At 41.9% G+C, this 6,946-nt stretch overlaps 1 long non-coding RNA gene across 1 annotated transcript; it reads left to right on the top strand.

The window, feature by feature from the left end:
* Window positions 1-207: 207 nt before the first annotated feature.
* On the top strand, window positions 208-945 carry LOC125526467. The gene is made up of 2 exons (XR_007291706.1): window positions 208-340; window positions 410-945. It is a non-coding gene; the product is annotated as an uncharacterized LOC125526467 (long non-coding RNA).
* The last annotated feature ends 6,001 nt before the right edge of the window (window positions 946-6,946 follow it).

Below are 6,946 nucleotides of genomic sequence, written 5' to 3'. Positions count from 1 at the left end.
TTATGTCTCGAGGGCCGTATCAATCTCCAGGACACGCTGCTGTTGTTCTCTCTATCTTCATCCATATCAGATGAATGACCCCAGGAGTCCTCGCCCACAATCCCACGCTGACCCCTCTATATAACAACCCAAAACCTAAAAAGTGCGCGCGCACGATCCGGAGGAAACAAGCGGCCGCGCTAGCCGACAGAAAAAGTCGTCGCTGACTCGCTATCTCTCTTCAGTAGCTGCCTCTCTTCAAAAAAAACAACTAATCCCCTTGCACGCATCTGGTGAAGCACGCCGCCCAGGAGCTTCACGAGCGGCCGTCTCGCCGGCGAACAGGATCCGCGTCACGCCGGTCCCCTCCTGCCTTCCCTCCTCTTTCTTCCTTCGCTCTCCCTATCAGCTCTCTCTCTGTTCCACACAGGTCGCCGCCGTGGAGGATCCACGCCTCGGGTCAAGCTCGCCCCCGCCGACCACCGCCACGCTGTGCCTCCTCTCCATCTGCATCGACTTTGGCGCGCCTCCACCGCCGCCCCTCCCTATCTTCTCCATCGCCGCTGGATTTGAGATCCACGCATCCTACTTCCTCTCGTTCATCAAGGAGCTGCGTTTCTGCATTTGGATCGAAAAGAACACCAACTGTTCTCAAATCTTCTCCTAATGATAGTATCATTATACGGGTGTAAGACTGTAGTTAATTACTAGTTTATTAGTTGGAGACAAGGTGTCTTCTCGGGTGGATTTAGGCTGCAAAGTAGTACTACTATTATCTATGGATTTGTTTCTAATGTTGTTGTCAAGGAGTTTCAGATTTGTTCCAAACTGTTTAAGTAGTATACAATGCAATCTGGACATATCCGCCGAATCAAAGGTCCAGTTCTATGTATTTTTCATCTTCCTTGCAGAAACCTATCATTCAGTGGATGATTGGATGCTGAAATAGATGTTTTCTTTAGTCAACTAATACTGCAACGCTTGTATGTTTTGTAATTTAACAATCTCGGATTTTCTCTAACCATAGGAAGAGTTGCACAACCATACTTTCAGAGTTGCACATCGGCTGCCAGATAGTTGGTCGGGTTAGCCGTAGAAGTTGCATTCGTACTGCAAGGGGTAGTTGGAGTGGAGGTGACGCAGTGGTGCTCGAGGTGTGACTCACAAATCCATTATGGATGGGTTAACGGGTCATGTGGATTGTGGAAGACCCCTACTCGTGGAGCCGGAGCAGTAGCGCAACTGACTGTCTCTTTTTTTCTCGGTGTTGGAGTTGAAGCGATATCATCGTCGGAAAGACACGTAAAGTTGCACAACGACTGCCAGGCAGTTGGTCGGGGTACTTGTCAAAGTTGCACATCCTATTGGTACGGAGTTGCTTAAGTTGATCTATTTTTTGCTAGTAATATTTTTTTGTTGACATCCGCAGTAGTTGTTGTTGCACACATAATAGTTCTCAATTGGATATTACCATTGAGAAGTTACACAACATGGTGATACTAAGTTGGCAAGATGATGACTCGCGCTTGCATTGCTTACTAAGTGTAGCTAGAGTGTGTGATGTTTGTAAGCACACCATAGTCGCACACGCACATCCATGGAGGTGCACACGTGCGTCGGTGCAGTCGCGCACGCTCGGCCGTAGAGGTGCACACTCTCGTCGGTGTGGTAGATCACGCATGAGTGTCCACATCCACGCTCGCAGTGGTGTTTAGGGTGCGACCGACAAATCCATTGTGGCTACGATTAGCAGGACGCTGGGAAGACCCTGGCCATGGAGCCAAAGCAGTAGCCCCCAGCCGCATCATGTCCTCCTTTTCTCTCGGTGATGGAGCTGGAGCGATGCAGTTGTAGGGAAGCCGCGCAAAGCTGCACACCATGATATCGAAGTTGCCCATCGACTGCCAGATACTTGGCTAGGATAGTTGTCGAAGTTGCACACTCTCGTCGGCATAGTAGGTCACGCACGACTGTGTGAGTTGCACATGTGCGGCGGCATAGTCGCACACGTGTGGTCGTGAAGTTGCACTCTCTCATCGGAATAGTAGCTCATGTCGGGGAGGTGCACATGCATAGCGGCATAGTCGCACACGCGCTGCTGTGTAGTTGCACACTCTCGCCAGTATAGTAGTTCACACACGACCACAAGAGTTGCTCACACGCGGTAGAGTAGTCACACATGCGCGGCGACGGAGTTGCGCACCCTTGTCGACATAATAGCTCATGCATGATTGTGGGATTTGCACACTCTTGTCAGCATAGTTTCTCGCGCACAGCTGCGGAGTTGCACACTCTCGATGACATTGTCACACACGCAAGGGGCACAGAGTTGCACTCTCTCGTCGACATAATTGCTCACGCACTGTACCACAACGTTGCACACTCTTGTTGAATAATTTCTCATGCGTGGCTGCGGATTTGCACACCCTCATTGCCGTAGTAGCTCATGCACAACTATGAGAGTTACTCCATCGTGCAATTTTAGTACAACATGGTTCAACTTTTTTCAAAACCATTTTTTAAAGTTGCATGATCAAAATTATTGTGAGATTTACAACCTAGTAACCACGACAACTAATTTTTAATGATGTGCAACTAGTCTACTATCTGGCCAACTACCTATTAGTCGATGTGCAACCCTCCCTTCCCTATACATGGATGATATACTTTTCCATTGTTGTCATACCATTGCCCCCACCTACCCCTACCAGCTATATGTGCAACTTACTCTATTGTTTTAGCTAATTCTTTAGTAGTCGAGGGGCAACTCCTTTCCCTCCATACTTGTGTATATGTAGTTTTAGTTGGCAGGGGCTATAGAAGTAGTTGCACATAATCTGCTAGGCAGTTGGCCAGGGCAACAGATAAAGTTGCACATCTCATTGGTATGCATTTGTTAAATGGTGAAAAAAATGGACAAAGACCATGAGGGTGGAGAAAAGTTGTCTACGGGTGAGAGATCCTCAAGATGCACATCTCACTAGCTGGGGTGGGGGGAAAGGGGTGCTAGCAATGAAAACTACACATCCACGGGTACTGGGAAAAGTTACACATACACATCAAACATTAGGTAGTTGGCTGAGACTGTTTCCGAAGTTGCACATCCACTGCTTGGCAGTTGACCAAGGTAGCAAACAGTGAAAATTGCACTTCCAACTAGAGGAGAAAAGTTGCACATCGACTACTAAGCAGTTGGCTGGGGCAGCAGACGAAGTTGCACATCTCACTTCATAGTGGGTAATTTGAGGTGAGGTGTTATCATTGAAAACTGCACATCGATAGATAAAGAAAAAGTTGCACATCGACTATTAGGTAGTTGTACATCAACAATTAGCCAGTTGCACAAAACGGGGACAAAATTGCACAAAAAAAAGTTTGTCGAAACATATCCATGTGGGATCTAGTTTCGAAGAGCACATCGCAAGGATTTCAGCGGTGAAAGCGAATCTTAATTTCGATGTTTCATTTAAAATTTATGGCTTTTCTATTTTTTTAAATCTGAATTAAATGCGTTCATACATGTTGGTGTGTGTGCTTTTACAATTCTGGTTAAACATGTTATATATATCTTTGTCTTTTTCTTGCTAGGAGGACAAAATAATTCCTAATTTGTTTGATTAAGATAAAAACATATCTAAAAAGGAGGGGCTGCCACGGATTGCTATCGAGCAACCAGCCGCTCGGTAGACACGTCCATATAACAAACTGTGGACAAAGATCCCGTGAAAGAGAAACTCTAGGCCAAGGAAAACGACTTCTTCCATGGGCTAGTTTGATGCAGATCGCGTGGCTGCGGTCTTTGGCGAGGCCGCTGGGCAGAGGAACTGTGGCGGCAGGTGGTGCAGCAGTTCACCTCCTCTAAAACTGTACTGAGTCCGAAGCACATTACTCCTGTGGTCCTGCACCAGACTCCATAGGCAAGTAACCCCATATCCTGAAAATTCATTTTTCTATTCTGCAACCGGCCAAGTTCATTACAAAAACACCAATAAGTTAGCTTAATTGTATTGTTTGGCCAAGAAAAAATCGTACTCTTTGATGTCTATCTATGAGCATCCTGATTGGGGGGGTGTAGGAGACGAATGAAAGCCAGCTAGGGTGGTCTCCATCACCTACGGGAGCACCATAGGATCCCCACAGCAGGGCTTTGTTCGCTACAACAGTAAATTAAACATTGGCAAACCAGTTCAGCTCTAAGCAGGTTGTCGATTCTTATCGAAAGCTCAGTTTAGAGGTATTTTTCTATGTCACACCATGTTAACTGACAGATTTATGTAATGTTTCCTAAGCAGATGGTTTGCATGTTGCATATTGTTTCTTTTAAATACATGCTAAATCTTCAGTTATCGGCATGGTATGTATTCTTATTCTGCCTTGCAGCGTTAGGTAAACATATGATGATTATTATTTAAATATTTTTCTATTGATTTGACATTTAACTTAAGTTCACAGATTTGTCAGAACCATGTCTAACACAGTAATTTCTACACATGAAGATACTTGAGTGGTGGAGCGGCATGCAAGTTGTCTGTGAATAAAGATCTTCCAGAGATCAATTATTTATTGAAAGGTGTGGTCTTTAACATTTCTTTTGGTTCACACTTAGTATTCTGTGTTCCACGGTAAAGAGGTCATACCAACGTCTCTGACGTGGGAGAGTCAGTTACCGTGTCTCTTTATTCTGCTCAGTTGTCGTAGAGTTTCTGTTGCAATAAGCTAGCAGCACAGGGCACTTGAGTTGTACAAGTTTTAATTACATGATTGTTCCTATATTATGAATGTTAAAAGGACTCTGTGCTGATCTTCAATGAATCTTCCGTATAGTTGTATCTGTGATGTTCATATTTGCCAAGCCCGTTTCTAACAACATGCTTGATTATTATTTTCAAATAGTTCCAACATTTAGATTCATAGCTGGTACTTATAGAAATATAGTAGGGTGCTTTCAGTTTCAGAAATAACCAATAGAAAGTACTTTTATGTCTTTTCATTTATAACAGTATGTCAGGTAGGTTGATTAATTAGGCTGTACATATAGGTCTTCACCATGATTTTGAAATTCCACAATGAATGATACCTACAGTTGTAACATTGTGAACAGAATATAGTTACAAACCGAAGAGTTGTTCTTTTATCGGGGATAGACAGATTCATACTCTCAGCTTCCTATATGTGAGTTTTTTTTAATTTTCTTATAAAGTATTATCTATGTGATTGCCTTTTCCCTTTCGCTCTGATAGTTCTATGTCTGACATAGGTAGGTTCATGTTATTTTTATACTATTTAACCTTCACCCCAAAAGGGTACAAGTCCCTCAGAATCTGTAGTTTTTTTTTAAATAGACATATCTATTCAGTTAAATTAACTTTATATCTTATTACTACTACAACCACTTATACTGAGAGAGTACGAATCTATCAGAGCTGGAAGATGCTTAGCATTCCCACCCTCTACTGTAAGTACATTAGTACAATATGTTAGTATATGTAACATTAATTTGTAAAACCCTACTGATGTTCACTATATTCTAGGCTTACAACTATACTGCATCACCGGCTTATATACAGATTAAAGTTTCCTTTAGTTCGGCTTGACATATAACTGGTTTTTTACTCTTGACCAGATGTTAGGATGCAAGGGCGCCAAGTTGGTGCAATGGTTTACCAGAAAAACCATGGAAAAAATTCTTGCTATTTATCTTTCTCAGTATCTATTTGAAACCTAATTATTCTTTCACGTATTCCCTCTTTTTCGTGGTTAATGCGCTAAACTTATCAACAATAGTTACAGGGGCATGCAGTGGAATATTCGACTTCTGACATGCTTTAACAATTTTAACACTGCTATGTTAAGTGAGTTACTCCAACCACATTGATACCTGAGCTGTGTGAGCAAAACACCTAAACGGCAAATTTTTGTCTACCTGAAATTGTAAAGAAGGATGAGAGGTCACAGTGTGGAGATTTAAGTTATTTAGTAAACCACTTCTCCACCTAGGTACTAGATTCAAAAAATCGTTTAGTAGTATTATTACTACTGGTGGTATGATTGAAAAGCATCCCTTCATTTTTTTCTTGGAAATTTATAGTTCTGACTATCGTCATGTTTTGATAGGATAAGAGTTGTTTCTTCTCAATATGAACGCCTTCAGCTTATATAAGGTATATATTCAAGTTCTTTCTGTAGCAATATAAGATTTTGATAGTTGTACTTTTCTAAATATAGTATCCTATGGAAATTCTGAACATCAATTATAGAATTTGTTAACCATGGTCAGTGCACACTGCATGCACACCATGTTGTGTATTAGATACTGCTGTTTCCTCGAATTCTAAGCTTCAATGATCTCTCTCTCTCTCTCTCATTCAAAAAAAATTCAAACACAAGTTCTGGAGTTAGTATGCTATCCTAAATAATTTATTATGTCGTACAAAACATGTGTATATTTATTGTTAAATTACACTTATCTACAGAGGCTAATTATTATTCCACTGCAAATTAATTTTCATGCCAAGAGAGGGGATACTAAACATAGGTGCGCACACATTGTGAAAATCCAGTGGAATATGTCTTGCATGATGTGTGATATTGTTTTCTTCAATAGTGAAGTTTGCAATGACTAGGTGTGCATCAAGCTCATAGTTAACAACAGACAGGACTTGATAGCCTTTGGAGAACTAGCAAAAACTCATACCGAAGGGTCTACAATTACTGGCAGAGATGATTTAACATTGTATTTGTGTGTACAAGGCCACTCCTTTTCTATTTACAACGTGTATATATACATGTCTGTCGACCGTTCCATCATGCCTAAAGAGGCCAATATGTTGTTTTTATTTACTTCCATGAAACTAAATTGTCTCTAAAATAGAGGCATTGGATATGTGCTTCTCACCCATTGAACTTTCGTCAAGCAAAATACACATGTTATACTTCATAGCATACGGATCGAACAATTCATACATGT

Source organism: Triticum urartu, unplaced genomic scaffold (assembly GCF_003073215.2).
Source record: "Triticum urartu cultivar G1812 unplaced genomic scaffold, Tu2.1 TuUngrouped_contig_10192, whole genome shotgun sequence".
NCBI classification, from domain to species: Eukaryota; Viridiplantae; Streptophyta; class Magnoliopsida; order Poales; family Poaceae; genus Triticum; species Triticum urartu.
The sequence above is the reverse complement of the archived record's forward strand: the minus strand, read 5'-3'. Positions and strand labels throughout refer to the sequence as shown.